Here is a 20108-nt window from a genome sequence, read left to right on the forward strand (position 1 = left end):
GATGTTTATTCCCCTGGCATTTCTCTTATTGTATTCTCTTGTAGTGGTGCGACTCTCCATGGGGGGCTCCGAGGCAAATTCTGGTGCCAATTATTATGGCTTTTAGAGTTTATTCACAGAACGTCAAGGGTTTGAATATACCCTCAAAACGTACTAAACTTTTTATGTCCCTTAAACGTGTAACCCCTCCCTTACAGTTCTAGTAAGAAACTATTTAATTGCCCCAAGGGATGGTTATTCAGTTATATTGCCTCCACCCAAGCTAATTATCTAGGCTTGCCTGGGTAAGCCTTTCCCTAATAGTGAAGAATTACTGTTCCTCTGTCTGCCCAGTATGCATATTTGCAGTCATTACAATAAAAGGTTATACCTGTTCTTCTTTCTACTTCTTCAGGATCTCCGGACATATCTCCAAATCACATTTCATAAGGTAAGTATAGGTATATATATATATATATATATATTATTAACACATCTATATTCAGGAAATAAAGAAAGACCATTCTGCAGAGCATAAGGTCATATAATAGCTTTACAGTTTCACCTTCTCCCTTCCCTGACCTATACAAAGTATTTTGCATGCAATGCAAAAAATTATGATATTAACTTAGGAGTGACCCGGGTACTCAAAAAATATAAATACATTGTATGGGCCCTTCATTCAGTGTACACTGACTTGCAACCTGTATGTACTCCAAATTTGAAATGAGTGGTAAATGTCTACCTTCTGTAAACTGTGCTTTAAATAGTGGGTCATACTAATGTTAACTTGCTCCAAGACCCAATCATAGGATAATTAATTTGTGCAGGTTTATGTTCCTCTCCTCAATTAGAATAGAGCTCTCATATTATCAGGTAGCGGACAACGCTTAGGCTACAGTCTGAGTGAGATACCCTGCGCTCCACTGTAATTGCCACTGCTCCTGCTGGAATACTATTTGTCCTGGCAGCTGGTATTTGGTAACTGTATTAGTTGTAGCTGCTGAAACAGTATATTTTCAATTACTTGACACACTGTAAACGAATGTCCTGCACTCCACTACATTTGTATTTCTCAGCTTAGCAAACATAGGCTTTCATACCACTTTCTTCTTAGGTATTTAGCACTGTTCAATAATGTCTTTATAAATAAATCTATATAATTCTCACTGTCTGGTCAATGAACGTTCCTTTGGAATATTAACTATCCACTCCTCACTTAATCAAGATGGTCCCAGGACCAGTCTATATGTTGTATTAGTACAAAGGGCTGGCTATGTTGGGATCAATGTCTACTTTAGCCACACAATTATGCAGACTACTAGTGCTCCAAGCTGCTCCTCAATTACAAAAAAAAGTCAGTGAGCTTTAACTGTGGGGTGCTTTTGCATATTGTCACTTACAGCTTGATGAGTCTGCACTGCCTCCTCCCCCGACTCCTCCCTCAGGAATGACTGGTTCAGCTGGCCCTTTTCTATTGGAGGCGAATCAGGAGGCTGCGACGCTGGCTTCCCTAAGGTTGCTGTGGAAGCGCTTCCTTCCGTCCCTCAGCATGGGCGGTTGCTCATCACACAGCTTCCACCCAGATGGCTGCCCCTTCTCCCACTGAGCCCCCTGCCAGGTACTCAGGGTGTGGGCGGTGCTGGGGGAATCGCTGCTTTCCACCGCGATCTCTGCCGCCGCTCTCAATCTCCGCTCTCTGCCGCCTCCCGGCTCTGCCCAGTATTGGCTGCGCTACTCAGTCTTGAGACGCCGCTGCCCAGCTCTCACAGCAGCGCTGAAGACTTGAGTGCACCCACGAACAGGGGGAACAGCATGCTGCCCATAGCCAGTGGGGAGCTTTATTTATACTCCCCCAGACTACTGCTCGTGCTCTCTCCTTCCCGCCGCTGCCTCGCGCTATACTTCCCTGCTAGCCAGCCTGCACTATAGGGCTCGCAGGATGCTCGAGGCACTTCTGGAGCTTTCCAGTAGCCCTGTCAGTCCTGTCAGCATCAACCATAAGTCTCACTGACAGCTGCTGCAGCACTCACCCGTCCTCTCTCATAAGTAATGATCAAATATAAACTACAACTAGTCCCTCCACAACTGTCGAAATAAATTCCTTAAATAATAAATATTGTATGCATTCAATTCATTTCATATATCTACTTATACCCCTCACTCCTCCTTCTTTAATAACTCAGTATATACATAACACATTACATTAAAATCCCCATTTGACTATAATTCTCTCACACATATATACATTATTAGCCCATATTCAGGCTACAAACATTCTAGAAGTGACCCTGTATTTTTACAGGAAACCCACTTTAGGAAATCCCTCCACCCAGAGTTGATATCTAAATCATTTCCCGTAACTTTTCATGCTTGTGGCTCCAACCAAAAAAAAGAGGGGTGTCAATCCTTTTTGCCTCCCACTTAACATGCGCTCCAGAAAATGTCTATGCTGACAAGGAGGGTAGATGGCTCACATTGTTTGGAAAACTTAACAATACCCTGTATACCTTGGTTAATATATATGCACCAAACCAATCTCAAGCCCAATTCTTTAGGAAAATCGATGCTTTACTATCCAAATATGCTAATGGAGTGCTAATTCTGGCCAGTGATTTTAACGATGTCCTTGATACCACCCTAGATCGCTCCTCCTCCTTGTCTCCTCCAGCTTCGAGCTCCCTCTCTCCTGCATCTAGGGCCCTGCTTTCTCTCCTTAAGAGACACCTGCTTTTTGACTCTTTTAGGATTATTGACCCCACTGCCAGGGATTATACATTTTACTTGCCAGTACACAACACATATTCTAGAATTGACATGATTCTCCTCAGCAGAGATCTGTCGCTTAAGCTTACTTCGGCTGCTATACATCTGACGGTTTGGTTGGTTCACTGTCTTATAACGGCCAACCTTGTGTCTTTTGCTTCACGCCCCCCCTGCTTCTTGGAGAATCAATGATTCTCTTTTACATAACTCTGAATATTCTGATCAAATTAAGAACTGCCTGTTGGAGTATTTCCAATTTAACGAAACTCACGATATTTCTTCGCTGACCCTATGGGAAGCTCATAAAGTATTCTTGCGGGGCCACCTTATCAGTTTGGCTTCTAAGTATAGGAAACTCCCTGACTCTCACTTAACTTCCCTTACCTCTAGGCTTTACTCTCTTGAACTTCAGCATAAATTGACCCCTTCTCAGACTCTTTTGGAATCATTAAATAAATCTAAATCAGCCCTCTCCCTGTTTCTATCAGAACACACGGCTAATTCTCTGTGAAAACTTAACCAGATTTTTTATGAAAAAGGGGACTAAGCCGATAGGATCCTAGCCTCTAGACTTAGGGCCAAGAGTTTGCGCAATAACATTCTGGCTGTTAAAACCAGAAATGGTGACCTCTCTGACACTCCCACAACTATTAATCGAGAATTTCAGGCCTTTTATTCTAACCTTTATAATCTGAATAGGGACATGGTGGACTCCAATCCCGCTAGCGATATAATTAACTAATTTCTACAGCGCACCCACCTTCCCTGTTTGTCTGAACAAGCCTCTATGCACTTAAACCAAGATATTTCTGATGAAGAGATTGCTACTGTCCTGAAGTCCCAATAACCTTCCAAGACCCCAGGTCCGGATGGCTTTTCAGCTTCCTACTACAAAAAGTTTGCCCATATTTTGACACCTTATCTTAAATCCCTGTTTAATGCAGTCCTACATGGGTCCCAGTTTTCCCAAACCATGCTTGAAGCTAAAATAATTGTTATCCATAAAGAGGGTAAAAATCCTCATACTGTGCCAACTATAGGCCTATTTCGCTACTGAATATTGATATCAAGCTGTACGCTAAAATTTTCGCTACTCGTCTGAACAGTGTCCTTCCTGACCTGATCCACTATGACCAAGTGGGGTTCATCCCAGGTTGTCAGGCCATGGATAAGATGATGCAAACTATAGATCTTATCCAAATTCTCAATCGCAGACAAACGCCTTCCTTCATCCTCTGCTTGGATGCTGAAAAGGCGTTCGATCGCATATCCTGGCCTTTTTTGTTCAAAACCTTGCAACTGTTTGGTATAAATGCTGAGTTTTTTACCACTGTATCGGCCCTATATTCTTCCCTGATGGTGAGAGTCTAGACTAATGGTATCCTTTTTGACCCTTTTCCGCTTACTAATGGCACGAAGCAGGGCTGCCCGCTTTCACCCCTCATATTTGCTCTGGTCATTGAATTACTTGCTGCCATGATCAGACTATCTAACGAGGTGCAGGGTGTGGAAGTGGGTCCCAAGATTTTCAAAATCTCGCTGTTTGCTAATGATGTTCTGCTGAAGCTCACACACCCACAATATTCCCTCCCTGCACTCTATGATTTTATCGACGATTATGGCCGCTTTTCTGGATACAAAATAATTTTTTCCAAATCTGAGGCTCTACCCCTCCACATTCCCCATGATCTAAAACACTCTCTATCCTCCTTATATTACTTTAACTGGCAACCCCATATAAGTAAGTATTTAGGAGTCTACATTACTTACCACTATGATCATCTATATACAGAAAACTGTCCCCAGCTTATACATAAACTCAAACAGGATCTTAGACTCTGGAAATCCTACATAATTTCGTAGTTGGGCAGGATTATTACCATTAAAATTACTATTTTGCCCCAACTCCACTATTTATTCCAAACACTTCCAGTTAAAGTCCCTGAAAAAGTGCTGAAGGAAATACAGTAATTTCTTTCACGCTTCATGTGAAATGATAAACCCCCTACATTAGCTCTAGGTACTCTCTAGCTTCCCAGATCATTGGGTGGTAGGGGATTTCCAGATATTAAGTTATATTATATAGCCAGCCATCTGAGCCATATCACATCCTCCTTTGCTCCTCTGGGTTCTATCGCATGGATCGACTTAGAGACCTATCTGCTGGGGGTCCGCTCTCTAGCTTGCCTATGGGGTCTAGATAAACCTTCCAGATGCTCACTGCATCCTTTGCTCCCTTCCCTTAAATTCTTCCTCTTTGGGACTACTCAGCCAGTAAATTTAAGCTGTCCTTCTCTCCCTCCCCCTCAGCCCCCTTTGGGATAATCCGGCTTTTCCTCCTGGCCTCTCTCCTACTCAGTTTAAATTGTGGTTTTAGGCAGGTATTAGAGTGGTGTCGGATCTCCGCTCCCAGGGATCGTGGATTTCTCTCACTGAAATCAAAGTTAAATTTCCCTCATTGGTGCCCCTTTCTTTGAATTTCTCTAGATTCGACATTTCCTTCGTTCTCTTTCCTATACTGAGACAGATGAGGATCCCACCCTCTTTGAGCATATTTGTTTGGAGAATCCTAGTGTCAAGGGTATGATATCTCTCTTATACTCAATATTGATTGAAGCCGCATCTCCTCTGTGGACCCGCCATGAGCTGGAGTGGGAAAGGGATATAGGCCCCCCTCCGGATGACTCCTGTTGGGAGGAGGTGAGGGAGGGAATAGCCAGGAGCTCAATCTCAACCCATATAAAAGAAAACTCCTATAAATTGTATTATTGGTGGTACTACACCCCTGATAGACTATCTAAAAATTTTCAATCGGCTATTCCAGTTTGTTGGCGGGGCTGCGGCCAGAGAGGCACCTTATACCATATATGGTGGACTTGCCCTGTTATAGCTCCTTCTGGACAAGGGTCCTTGATTTGTTAAAATCTCTTTCTGGCATTGCACTTGTCCTGGACCCTTGGGTATTTCTCTTAGCCCTCCCTTTCCTAGATGTTGACCCCATTTTGAACAAATGAATCTCCCACATTTTAGCAGCTGCGAAATCCTTAATTTCCAGAAATTGGAAATAACCTTTATCCCCTACTGTTCACGCACTAACTAATTATGTCTGGTTTATTGCTCATATGGAAAAGATTACATACTATCTGCATGATTGCCCCCATAAATTTAATCTAGTCTGGCACCCCTGGTTGTCAACTCGATAGCTTTGTCCTGGCTTAGATTCGACACCTCCCTCAATATACCTCTTTTAAACCCTTGACGGTTCGCGCTCGGAGCCTCCCCCGGCTTCCCTTTTGTTTTTCTTACATTCTACTACTGAACGTTTTAGTTCCAGTAATTGTTGTCTCTGATATCCTGTTTTCCTTTTCTTTATTTTTGGCCTGGCCCTCCCCCTCCCCCCTTTTCTTCTGACTCGTTTTCCTTACTTTGTTTTGTTTCTTTTTCTACTTGAAAAATTGAAAGCTGTCTGATTATTGTTATCTGCATATGTTTGCATATGTCCATTTGGCTCTTGATGAATAAATAAAGAGTTTTAAAAAAAGAAATTGGAAACAATGAAGTAAGTTCTGACAATGCCAGCCTGAGTTAGGCAATTCACTTAAGTATAGTACTGGAAAAGCAGCTAGATAAGCTGAAGGAGGTGATAAAGATAAGTGATTTTGTTAAGTATGTTGGACTTGTAGAGCAGGTTCTTTATTCACTTTGCAAGGACCCAAGTATTTCCCAAATCTTGCATTTGGATTAGTACATTTTGGCAACCATGCTAGATCCTAGGTTTAAGTCTAACTGTATGTAATGTCTTTCTTTCCAGCTGACATAGATCTTAAGAGATAAAAACCACTCCTTGTGAGCAAGTTGTTAGCTCAAATGGCATATGACACAACGACACCTCCTGCTTCAGTTTCGCCCTGCAAATGCTGGCAGAAAAAAAATGATCTTTTCCAAGAGACTCACTGGTAATTATTAAACTAATGAACTCAGCACATCAGAGTTAAACATCATGACATCTGCTCACCCAATATATTGACACCTCTACAGTGACTCTATCTAATACAGTAATCATCAGTAGAATGGTGGAGTATTGCTACAGATGGATCCTCCATTATCTTGGCTGTTTCTCCACCTAAACGGAGGTTTAATTGCACCTAGGTGTTGCTTAGGTTGCTGAGTTTAATCATGGATAGGCGTGTTGAGGCACGACAACATACTCAGCATGCAATACACATCTCCACTACTGGGTGGCTAATGCTCCACTAATCCAGTACTTTAGAGTGAATAGCGGTGGAATGATCTACAGTACAAGCTCTGTCAAATGGTCAATGATGACTGTTATGGTAATGTACACACAGATCAATGGTCAGATGAAGAGGGTCAATTAAAAAAAAATAGTTTAAACAGATGCAAGCGAATGTACTAAAACACTTGTCCATTGCCGTGTGTGTGTCCAAGTTCCGTAGACAAAGCAATAGCGTAAAAATTCATATAGTGTATGCAGATGCAACTAATGTGTGAAGCAATAATGTAGTTCATTGATGATAAAGTATGTACAGTATACTGTACGTTTTGTACAATGTGAGAGTCTGAGTCCCTTAATGGCATAAACAAACACCAATTGGAAGGAATCACTGCTTACAGTACTTTTACACATGAGCTTGTGTCTCTTCCATGTTGCGGCGTCAGCAAGCGGTGAAGTCTTCCGCCTCCCATGCAAAGAGTCCCGGTTTCTATTCCCAAATTGTGAGTGTATTTTATATTTCTTGCAGTCACTTTATTATTATTATTTATTTATCTATTGTAATATACCTTCACATTGAATAGAAGTGTGCATATAGGTTTTACATAAATCAGGGTAAATCTGCAGGAGCGACTCATTCCACTATTTAAAATACACAGAGGCAATGAGGACCCATAGACATAACAATTAATATAAATTAGTGTATTCTGACACAACTAACTGTTTGAACAACACAGTACTGTAGATCGTCGGCGTTAGAGATTCTGTGTTGTACTTTATGAGAAGGGATCACTGCTACTGTACCATTTACACATCTACTGTATCAAAGTGACTGCAGTTCTCTATCTTATTTTCATATACAGTACAGTATTGTGTTGTACATTTATTGTAACCTGACCTCCCTCCCTGTCTACTATATGAACTGTGCAGGCACCCCAGGGGAAGTGGGATGGGGGTAGGGGGAGATGGTGGCTAAATACCTTGTTCTGCATTATGAGTGTTGAAGTCCCTTAATGGCATAAACAAACACCAATGGGAAGGAATTGTACTTTTACACATGAGCATGTGTATCTTCCATGAAGTGGCATGGGCAAGCGGTAAAGTCTTCAGCTTCCCATGCTGAGACTCCTGGGTTCAATTCCCAAAGTGCAGGTGTATTTTTTTTTCTGACACTCACTTTATTTTATTTTTTATCTATTGTAATATACTTTCACATTCAATAGAAGTGTGCACACTTCTAGCCATTACAGCAGAGTACATTACAATCTGTTTGTGCTACTTAGTACTTAAATACAAAATACTGTACAGAGATGCTAAGCACAGTAATTTGCCATCCAGGAACTTATGGGGGATCTTTTATCTTTCCCCATTACACTTATAAAGATAACCCTTGTCGCTTTAGCCATTAGAGCAAAATACTGTATAGAGATACTAAGGACTGTGATTTGGCATCCAGGAACTAAGGGAGGAGCTTTTATCTCTCCTCATTATACTTATAAAGGTAACACTTGCCGCTGCAGCCTTTAGAGCAGAGTACCTTACAAGCTGTTTGTGCTATTTAGTACTCAAATACAAAATACTGTACAGAACCGCTAAGCATAGTGATTTGGCATCCAGGAACTTAGAAATGAGCTTTTATCTCTCCCCATTATACTTAGAAAGATAACACTTGCCGCTGTATGTTACAAGCTGTTTGTGCTATTTAGTACTCAAATACAAAATACTGTACAGAGATGCTAAGCACGGTGTTTTGGAATCCAGGAACTTAGGGAGGAGCTTTTATCTCTCCCCTTATTACTTTAAAGATATAATGATAATATACAAAGTGAATACAAGGGGAAAAAGTCAATGTGAGTCCCCTTGTGTAAGCTGTCTATGGTTTTGCTAATCTACCCACTGTCCACTGTGCACTCAGAAAGAGTGTTTAGCACAGATGGTAACCTTGCAAGGAGAATACTTACAAAAAAAGTTGAAAAATGTTCTATTACAATTTTATTTTTGGCAATTAGTTCTTGATTAATGAAAACATTTGGAATGGTTGTATAGTTTATAAAACGGACACCCTGTCTGCCACTGCTGTGCCATTATGTTTCCTAAAAGTGATATATTATTTTATACTGTCATGTGTATGTGCAGCTGCTTTGTCACTTAGTTTAGCCCAAAGGTCCTCATACATGGTCCTCAAGGTGCCCGAATGGTCCAGGTTTTAAATATATCCATGCAAGGCTACAGGTGGCTTAATTAGTATCTCAGTCAATTTGATTTAACCTTCTGTGCTTAGTCTTGGATATACTTAAAATCTGGACTGTTGGGGTGCCTTGATGACTGCATTTGTATGCACCCATTGCAGCAACATTGAGCATGGCTACATCTGTACATCCACCAGCTTGTCTATTTTATGTATCATCCTGGTACAATTACCGTTATATATCATGGCTGTTCATTTAAGTAGGTGAGTACTCACAGTTTAAAGGTTACACCAAACTGGCTGCTGGTTTTAACACTGAGGCTTGAAAATTCCTTAATGTGGTAGGTGTCCACTTTGGGGGAATCCAGTTGCCGGTGGGAAATTCATAAAACCCTGTGGTGCACACTTTTCCCAAAGCCACGATATTTTGGCATTCAACTGTGGGTCTGCAACATGGAAGCTGTGACTTCTATAAAAATTACTGCATCTCTTTTTACTCACACCCAAAGCAAGTCTGATTTTTCCTAGAATGGGTATTTTTAGGAAAAATCAAAGGGTCTTGCACTGGCTCCTCAACTGCAACCCCCCACCACGTCCCACAGGACTAATTAAGCAATTTAAAGTTTCCAATTAGCTTAATTAGTAAGTAATTACCTATTAAAGCAGTGTTTTCTTCTTTTCAGCATATACTGTATTTTGTGTAATTCAGGAACTTTGATTCCATTGGCCAGATGTAAAGAAGTCCGAGTTGGCCAGATGTGCAGGTTTTCAGCTGCACTCTGGCTTTTTTTAAAGCAGCAATCATTTAAAGGGCATGGTTTTTCTTTGTACATGATTGGCGCTTAAAAAAAAATCCAAGTTTGTCCAGGAACCCGCACCTTCAGTCAAATTGGACTTCATCACATCCGGCCCTATGTATTGTCTGATCTAGGTAGCATTTACATTTCTTATGTTCTAATGCAGGGTTCGTCAAATCCCATGGGCCAGGTAGCCATGGATTTATGATTTTGCTGCCTGGCTACCACATTTTGGAGGGAGGAAGCAGACCCTCTTCAGCCCCAACAGCCCCAGCAGAGATTATTAAGGGGTGCCTGTATTGCATCTGCCATTTCTTGCACAGGAATGCATGTGCTGAGTGTCTGTGATGGCCTGTGCTGTCTTTCACTGTCCCATCCTGCTCTGTCTGCTGTCTCCAAATTCCAGATGCATAGAGATCTATAATAAGAGGGTCTATGCATGGGTCAGGGATTGCAGCTTAGGAGGGGTAGTGGTGTGGCCACAGAGAAGGAGTGATTGTTTGCCTGGAGGTACCCCCTTTTTTGTGTGGGTGAGGGGGCTGGTTGCCTGTGGGGGTTAGCTGCTCATTAATGTGGCCACGCAGGGGGTTGCTGTTTGCCTGGGGGATAGCTTCACTTCAGGTGGATTCAGAGGTCTGGTATGCCAGGGGGTATCCCCTTGGTTGTGTGGCCATGGAGGTTTGTTTGCCTATGGCTGGGGGTGGAGCTCCTCAGTAATTTGGCTGCGGTGGGGGGGGTTTGGGGGGGAGGCAGTGGTCTGTCTCCTACACTTTCATCCTGACTCCTAGATCTGAAAAAAAATGTGTGAAGCCCTGTTCTAATGTATGAACCAGCACCTCTTGCCATTCCTTAAAGTCACTACAGTGTGCACAGTGTTTATCCAAAATCTTGTGCATGATCTGAACATAAGCAGGTTAATATCATCTTCACAAAATTCATGGAGCAGGTTGAGATATGCAAACAGGTGATGGCAGGTTGATCAGTAAACCCTTGATTAGTTGGGATCTTACTAATATAATAGGGAAACCAATAAGACTCTTTGTCAGGGGCACTCTTGAGTGAAAATATTCTAATATGGATTTTATTTGTTACAAACGTAACTGTTATTATGTTTCTTAATAAATATTAAAATAAATGTTTTATTTATTGTTTTTTTCTTTTTCTTACCAATTTATTTTTCATTACAAAAACTATTATTCAGTATTTGGTAATTGTTTTAACTGTTTGATCAGGACAGTTATAGCTGAATAATAGTTTTGACCACTATATCCCAACTTAGATTGTCTGAAATAGAGTGTGGTCTCTTTTTGTCATGGTGAAGTATTAATTTTTTTGGGGGGTATATGTGTATACCTTTTGCTGCTCATACAACCAAATATGGTTGTATGTTCAGAAAGGTAATATTCTCTCAATGTGTATAATAGTAAATCCTTCTAGCTGTATATAATATTTTTCTGTTTAATTAATGTTGTTTAAACATTGAAGTAGTACAGCACTGCAGGCAAACACTCTCACCACTTTATAGAGCTCATCTAGTTCCGGTCACTGCTGCTTCTCATGCAGCAAAGTACTGATTATGCGCAGACTTTGTGCATGCGCAGACCCATTCTGCGTGTGTGCAAACAAGTGCTGCGATGAAGGTAGCAGGAGGGCAGTAGACTGTCAGTGATTGATAGTTTGTTGCCATCTGGGGAGCAGGGAGGGGGTTGCAACAGCCTCTGTTTGTAAAAGCGGAGGCATGTTGCCACAATCTAGGTGGCATGGAAGAGGCCACGGATATCTGTCATAGGATGGAGATTACAGTTGGGAAGGAGAGACAAGACAAAAAACCCTTGTTTGGGAGCACTCATTTGAATAAATTAAATTAGATTAGATGAGGTAAGTATGGAAAAAAATATAAATACGATAAAACTTAACCTTTAATTGTTTCTCAAATAAAAGGAAAAAAAGGGGAGGAGGAATAGTATGAAGAATATAGGACTCGTGTCTGGTAATTTAGCGAAAAAAACTTGTTTAACCCTTTTAGCAAATGAGGTACAAGTGGCTAGGAGAAGGTGAAAATATTGGAAGTGATAAATTGGAAGGATATAGGTATATTCAAGTGAAATGAGTATATCCAGGACCGTCACTATTTATGCCTCAATACAAAGGTATCCAAATGGAGAGTGATATGGTAGCAAGTTTGAATGAGCAATGTTGAATGTTGTATTAGAGATAGAGGAAAAAGGGGGCCCACTGCACCTGGTATTCTCAGGGGGTTTCCCATCCTGATACTGACCAGGCCATACCTGCTTAGCTTCCGAGATCGGACAGGATCGGGCGCATTCAGGGTAGTATGGCCGTGGGCCTGGGGTGAGAAAGAAGTGAAAGAAAATAAGAGCAAGATTTCAATGTCCGTGCTGAATACAAATCCACCATGGGTGGTCCGGGAGTGTTTTTCCAGAAACAGACATAGGGGTATAGTCAGTTTTGGAGAATTAAAATGGGGCCCACTGCACCTGGTATTCTCAGGGGGTTTCCCTTCCTAATACTAGCCAGGCCACACCTGCTTAGCTTCCGAGATTGGACAGGATCGGGCGTATTCAGGGTAGTATGGCCGTGGGCCAGTGTGAGGAAAAAATTGAGTGGAAAGGGAGAATGCACTGTTTTAGTGTACTTCACACTCAACCACAACCACTGATGGTTTCGGGATAGTATTTCCAGACAATGTAAAAATAATTGGTGTGTGGGTTTAGGGAGGATGTGTATAGTTGGAGAAATTTAGGAAAGTGATATATGATGTGAGTGTGTGTGAATCATGTCACTAAATGAAAAAAAATTTTTTGGGGGGATGTATGAAAAGGTAGAGTGAGGCTTGAAAAAAATTATATATACTCTAATTAACTGATGTAAAGGACAAAACACACAGAGTAGGTTAGTCCCTATGCGAAAGAAAATAAATGGTCATATATTATGACGGAGCTCAGGGCTGGCTCCTAAGTGACAATACTTACCTTTAATTCCTAAGTAGGAAGAAATGAATACCTCTATCTCATATCAAATATCAAATAGTCAGAGATGAAGTATGAAAAATGCTACCATAAAACATATGCATATTGAAAAAACAAATTGTATCTTTAGATCACATTTTGGTATCTGTATATAGTAATAGTAGAACCTTGGAGGCAAGGGCGGGTATGAGGACTAAGTGCCACAGATTATTACTGTAATTCAGCAAGCTGTTGTGAAACAGAAAATATAGTCTTTAGATTGCTATTGCGATATCTGTGACAAGGGTAAATAAAGTGGTGTATAATGGTCTGATGACCGTTACCACTGTCATGGGGTAAATTGACACCTCTTTACAAATTGATGATAAGTATAGGCATAATTGATGACCCTAATGGTCTGATGAAATCACCCAGTATAGGTCGTTTGTAAGGAGGAAGCACACTATTGAGCGCAAGGAACAGTGCTAAGCACTGTATAATCAGTTTAGAGCAGGGAAAAAGTTTCCGTGCTGCACTGATTTGGAGTGATGCGCCTAAGACCCTGGTGGTCTAGTGTTATGTACCCTGGCCGCACGATCTGCGGCGGATTTTATATGTTTTACTTACCTTTTCAAAGTCCTGCTGGTCCCGCTGTTAGTGACGAGCGCGGCCGCCCGCTTCCGGGTTGGGCGTCGCCGCGATGACGTCACTGTTGACGCTTCTCTCAACGTACGTTTCACCTTTTGGCTTGGTCACGAGAGCCCCTCTCTGCTGCTCTCATGTGGCCAGCTCTTAAAGGTTAGAGTAACCAATGGAATGAGTTAGTTGTGACTGATTGTAAGTCAGACCAATCTGAACGCTGGTTGGATGTCCCATAGAATCCATTTTGGAAAAGGGAAAGGAGGGAAGGAAAAGAATGAAAATGATGGGGAATGTGGCAAAGAGCGTGAAGTTAGCTAAGACCAGGTGTGTGAAGGATTGTGAATGGGACAAATGGGAAAAGAAATGGTAATGAAATGGTGATGGAAGATGAAAAAATATAATAATAAAATAAAATAAAAGTGAATGATGATAAAGGTAAATATGAATGTATGTGAATAGTATTGAAATAAAATAAAAATAAAAATAAAAATAAATATAAATATAAAAAAATAATAAAAAAATATAAATAAAAATAAAAATATAAAAATAAAGTAAATATTAATAATAATCATAATAATAAAAATAATAATAAAAATAATAATAATAAAAATATAAAAATGAATAAGTATAAAAATGATGAAAATAAAATAAAAACAAAAACAAAAATGAATATAAAAATAAATACGAATATGAAATAAAATAAATATAAAAATGGTAAAAAATATATGTAAGAAATAATATAGTGATCCATGGTGATATAAAGTGAGAAAAATGTTGTTGGTGTGAAAAATTGTGAGGATTAAATGAATTTGAATGTGAGAAGAAAAAGAATGAATTTAAGAGAATAGATAAAAAAGAAATGATGATAGAAGTGAAATGAAGGAGAGATGGTGTATAGGGAAAAGCAGAAGTGATGATGGAAGTGTGGATAAAGGGGTGAGAATGCTACGGGGTGGTGTAACTGATGGATGGAGTGAAAAAGGATATTGGGGTGTGAGTGTGTGGATGAGAGGATCTGTGGGTTGTGTGTAGTGTAATCTGTAGATGTGTTGAGTTAGGTGAAGGTGATAGGTCGCTGAAGCAAAGTGATCATGGAGGGTAAAGGGTGAGTGAAAGAGGAGTGCTTGGAGTTGAGAGAAGAAAAAGGAAAGGATGAAGGGGAGGAAAAAAAGAAGGGGGGATAGAAGGAGAAAGTGGGAAAAATAGGGGGAAGGGGGAGAGAGAAAGAGAAAGGAAAAAGAAAAAGAAAATGAAAAGGTCTGAGGTGATGTGGAAGGGGATTCAGGAGGGGGAGAATAGGAGGGAGGGGAAGGAGACAAAAGGGGGGGGTGAGTGTGAATGTTGGATGGGCTAAGAAGGAAGGGGGAGGGAGGAGAGAAGGGGAAGGAAGAGGGAGGGGAGGGGTGAAAAGAAAGTGGAGAGATGGGAAATGTGATGGAGTGAAAGTGTCATGGCGGGGCAATGGGGGAACAAAAGAAAAAGAATGGACTTTGGGAATTATGTGGGCAGAAAGATGCTATAATTGATGTATTCATTTAGACCTTTGGGCATTAATGTGTCCAGCTTGAAAATCCATTCGGATTCCTTCTTCTGGAGTGCCGTGTGGTAATCACCACCTCTTAAGCCCATTCTGACATGTTCCAGACCTGAAAAATGAAGATCCTCCGTTCGACTGTCATGAAAACGTAGGAAGTGTCTGGCAACTGTGGTGAGCTTCTTGAACTGGGCCAAATCAGATTTGGCATTTCTCACCGTGCCAATATGTTCAAGTGCCCTGACTTTGAACATACGAGAGGTCATACCTACATATCTCAGGTTGCAGGTACAAGAAATGCAGTAAATCACATTTTCTGTCCTGCAGTTGAAGAAATCATGTATTGTGACCTGTTGGTTGAATCTGTCAGAGGTAGTCGTAAGGTTGAAGATTTGTGGGCACAATTTGCATTTACCACATGGGTAACTGCCTTTAAGTGATCTTGGCTTTGAGGGCTGTGTAAAGTGGCTTCTTACCAATTTGTCTTTTAAGTTTGGTGCCCTTTTCCAGCTCATGTTGATATTCTGACCTATAAGGTCCGATATGTCCTCATCCATTTTCAGAATGTGCCAATGTGTTTGTAAGATGTTTCTAGCATCTTTCCAGTTTTTGCAAAAGTCACCAATGAAGCGTAAGGTGTTTTTATCTTCCTTGATCTTTGTGGTTGGAAAGACCAATGAATCCCGTTCTACCTTCTGTACTTCCGATTTGGCCCTTTTTATCAGTCTATTACTGTAACCACGTTCTTTTAATCTTGCAGCCAGATCGATACTTTTGGTTTGAAAGGTGGAATCTTCGGTACAATTCCTTTTTAAACGGAGGAATTCTCCTTTGGGAATATTTTTGATGGTTGATGGGAAGTGACTACTGGTTGAATGGAGCAAGCTGTTGGTTGAAGTCTCTTTCCTGAAAATTTCAGTAGCAACTGTGTTGGTATCATCTCGATATATCCTGAGATCAAGGAATGGAATAGAGAGTTGACTACTGTTGTATGTGAATTTCATGTTGATCTGGTTAGTATTTAGAGACAGAATGTATTGGTCCAGTTCATCTTGGGTACCGTCCCAGATCATAAAAATATCATCAAGCCTCACTCTACCTTTTCATACATCCCCCCAAAAAATTTTTTTTCATTTAGTGACATGATTCACACACACTCACATCATATATCACTTTCCTAAATTTCTCCAACTATACACATCCTCCCTAAACCCACACACCAATTATTTTTACATTGTCTGGAAATACTATCCCGAAACCATCAGTGGTTGTGGTTGAGTGTGAAGTACACTAAAACAGTGCATTCTCCCTTTCCACTCAATTTTTTTCCTCACACTGGCCCACGGCCATACTACCCTGAATACGCCCGATCCTGTCCAATCTCGGAAGCTAAGCAGGTGTGGCCTGGCTAGTATTAGGAAGGGAAACCCCCTGAGAATACCAGGTGCAGTGGGCCCCATTTTAATTCTCCAAAACTGACTATACCCCTATGTCTGTTTCTGGAAAAACACTCCCGGACCACCCATGGTGGATTTGTATTCAGCACGGACATTGAAATCTTGCTCTTATTTTCTTTCACTTCTTTCTCACCCCAGGCCCACGGCCATACTACCCTGAATGCGCCCGATCCTGTCCGATCTCGGAAGCTAAGCAGGTATGGCCTGGTCAGTATCAGGATGGGAAACCCCCTGAGAATACCAGGTGCAGTGGGCCCCCTTTTTCCTCTATCTCTAATACAACATTCAACATTGCTCATTCAAACTTGCTACCATATCACTCTCCATTTGGATACCTTTGTATTGAGGCATAAATAGTGACGGTCCTGGATATACTCATTTCACTTGAATATACCTATATCCTTCCAATTTATCACTTCCAATATTTTCACCTTCTCCTAGCCACTTGTACCTCATTTGCTAAAAGGGTTAAACAAGTTTTTTTCACAAAGTTTTTTTCGCTAAATTACCAGACACGAGTCCTATATTCTTCATACTATTCCTCCTCCCCTTTTTTTCCTTTTATTTGAGAAACAATTAAAGGTTAAGTTTTATCGTATTTATATTTTTTTCCATACTTACCTCATCTAATCTAATTTAATTTATTCAAATGAGTGCTCCCAAACAAGGGTTTTTTGTCTTGTCTCTCCTTCCCAACTGTAGTCCAATCTACAATTTTCCTGGGAGCACCGCCAATCAGTAGCAGTTCCTAATCACATTTTTTCAACTGCATTTATATTGGTTTTCTTATGCTATTCATATATCTTACTTAGATTATTAACACTAGTGCGGTTCCAAATTCAACCTTATATATAGGATGGAGATTACCTGGCCTCTACAACAAGTGGCTTGCATAGCACCATAGGTGCTGCTAGTCGCCTGATGGTGGGAGAGAGATCTGGTACTGAATCCTAGGACCAGCTCAGATCACTACTGCAGCAGGAGGCCTTCTACCATACAGCGCTCTCACTAGCAACTCCAAACACATCTGAATAATCACCTATGGCAGTGGTTTCCAAACTTTTTTGAATCATGGCGCCCTAGAATATCAGAATTTTTTTCACGGCACCCATAGGCCAAACATTTCTTATTGAGAAATTTAGAAAGAAATATTACATTAAGTAGATCGCGTTTATATGTCATCCTTAAGGTCAGTTGTGTGGTGAGGGACAAGATTTGCTTCTGTTTGACCACATATTTTATGACTGGCATCCACCAGCACTGGTTTTGTCTATTATATTGACCATGAATAATTTGAATTGGTCCTGGACCACCAACCCAGGGCACCCCTGCAAGTGTCCCGAGGCACCCCAGGGAGCCACGGCACACAGTTTGGGAACCTCTGACCCATGGGGTATATTTACTAAAAGTCGATTTTGGTTCTATTTAAAATTGACCAGAATAGAACAAACATCCCCACAAAATTGACTACAGTGCTTCTATTCCAAATAGCTAATTAACTAAAAGTCGATTTTGAGTTCCTTCTAAAAATTGCAGTGTGATGTGAGTTCTGTTTGAAGATCTAAAAGTGTTCTATTCATCAAACATCGGCTCAAAATCGTGGGAAAAATATTGATAACATTAACCAAACATTGACCCAAAATAAACCCTAAATAGACAAAAGCATTTCTATTGGTCAAAACAGGTCACATGCACTGTATTACCCACAGACACCTTCATTCCTGTGCTATTTAGGCATGTCCATTATTTTTTATAATCATTGCTGTGCCTTTCAATGTCATGATTAATGCAGCCAGTATGCCCCATTTGCTTCTCTACCATGTTTATTCCATAATAATGAGGTTTCAGACAATTCTACATGATAAAAAAAATCAAACAGAACTATTTCTGATGGTTCTATTGAAAATTGTGATTTTGGGTCAATTTTGGGTCAATTTTTGATTGATTTTCAAATCGACTATTAGTAAATATGGGTTAGGATTGAACTCTAAGTTAAAGTATTGAAGGTTCTATTGTAGTTCTATTTAAGTAAAGGGTTGTATTTAAATATTTTGAGTCGATTTTGACATTAGTAAATACCTGTCACACAAAATTGACTGAAAATCAACTGAAAATCAACTGAAAATCAAAAATCGACTTTTAGTAAATATACCTCTATGTGTCTATCAATACCAGTGGCGGAACTTGCGCTGTCAGCTGCTAGTGAGAGGAGTGGACCCTGGGTCAGTAGGACAGAGTCACAGAAGTCAGGAGGAGGAGAGGCAATGGGGACCTCTCCTGTTATCACTCCCCAGTTCCTCTTCTCTGCTCTGCCTCCTGAGTCCTGAGTGCCGGATTAATCCAGCTCACAGATGCTCAGTCACCTCTATACAAATATCCTGGCTCACCAGCACTGTGACAGCCTAGCCACACAGATGTGATGAGGACCTGGCCACAGAAGTAAGCATCAGTACTAGTGTAAATCATCTCCTCTCCTGCATCTGCTCTACCAGTTCAGCCCCTGGTGGGAGTCCTGCTCTGTCCCCAGCCACAGCAGCAGGTTGTGTTCTTGCTCACACAAACATCAGGCATGCTGCTGCCCCCTGACACCCCAATAATATTTGTGAAGGCAAACATGGTCCCAGGGGCCGAGACCTGAGGCCACCACAGACATCAGGTACCCCCCTCCCCATCCTGCTCCCTTTCCCACCTACTGTACTTCATAATGCTGCCTGGATTCAACATATTCTGGTGAGAACACTGTCATTGTCACTCACAGTCTCTCCCCAGTCACCCAATACCTTTCCCAGTTGCCTGCTGCCTCTCCCTATCATCCTTTGCCTCTCACTGTCACCCTTCTGCCTTCCACTTTCACCATCCGCCTTCCTCTGTCTCCCTATTCCTCTTGCTGTCTTTCACAGTCACCCTATGCCACTCCCTGTCACTCTCTGCTTCGCTTCATCACCCACTGCCTTTCCCTTGTCACCCACTGCCTCTTCCTTTCTACCTGTCATAACCTGCCTCTTCATCACACACAGGGGGGTATTAAATTGGTGCCGGTTTATCCGACAGTTGGAAAAACTGAACTTTTCAATAGGTTTTAGGTTGAATATGCATTCGACCTATTCAATGAAAGTGACATTTTTTGGACTGTCGAATAAACCAGCATGTTCAGAAAACACGTGAATCGGCGAGTTACTCGCTATGCATGTGTTTTTGTTGAAAGCACAGCTGTTTTCAACAGTTTACTGCTGATGCAGATTTGACTTGTTATCAAGTCGAATCTGCATTGTAAACGGCCGGCATTGAAAAGTGACGTGTCGGATCCTCTCTATTGGACATAAATATATATATATTGAGAAGAACCAAACGGGCGGCACTCCACGGATTTTGTAAAAGATACAACAGCCACACAAGCTTATTTCAACATTTCAGGTGCTACTTTATTGGCACCTGAAACGTTCAAATAAGCTTGTGTGACTGTTCTCTCTTTTTTCTCTCTTTTACAAAATCCGTTACCAAAAGGAAAGAGTAAAAGATTTTGGATTATACCCTCATAAAAC

The 20108-nt window shown here is 41.0% G+C and overlaps 4 pseudogenes; 2 read left to right on the forward strand and 2 right to left on the reverse strand.

The window, feature by feature from the left end:
- Positions 1-12193: 12193 nt before the first annotated feature.
- LOC134946499 (5S ribosomal RNA) lies at positions 12194-12311 on the reverse strand (annotated as a pseudogene).
- Positions 12312-12450: 139 nt separating this feature from the next.
- On the reverse strand, positions 12451-12568 carry LOC134947288 (5S ribosomal RNA; annotated as a pseudogene).
- Positions 12569-16447: 3879 nt separating this feature from the next.
- On the forward strand, positions 16448-16565 carry LOC134947289 (5S ribosomal RNA; annotated as a pseudogene).
- Positions 16566-16704: 139 nt separating this feature from the next.
- Positions 16705-16822, forward strand: LOC134946511 (5S ribosomal RNA; annotated as a pseudogene).
- Positions 16823-20108: the final 3286 nt, after the last annotated feature.

Source organism: Pseudophryne corroboree, chromosome 7 (genome assembly GCF_028390025.1).
Source record: "Pseudophryne corroboree isolate aPseCor3 chromosome 7, aPseCor3.hap2, whole genome shotgun sequence".
Classification (NCBI taxonomy): domain Eukaryota; kingdom Metazoa; phylum Chordata; class Amphibia; order Anura; family Myobatrachidae; genus Pseudophryne; species Pseudophryne corroboree.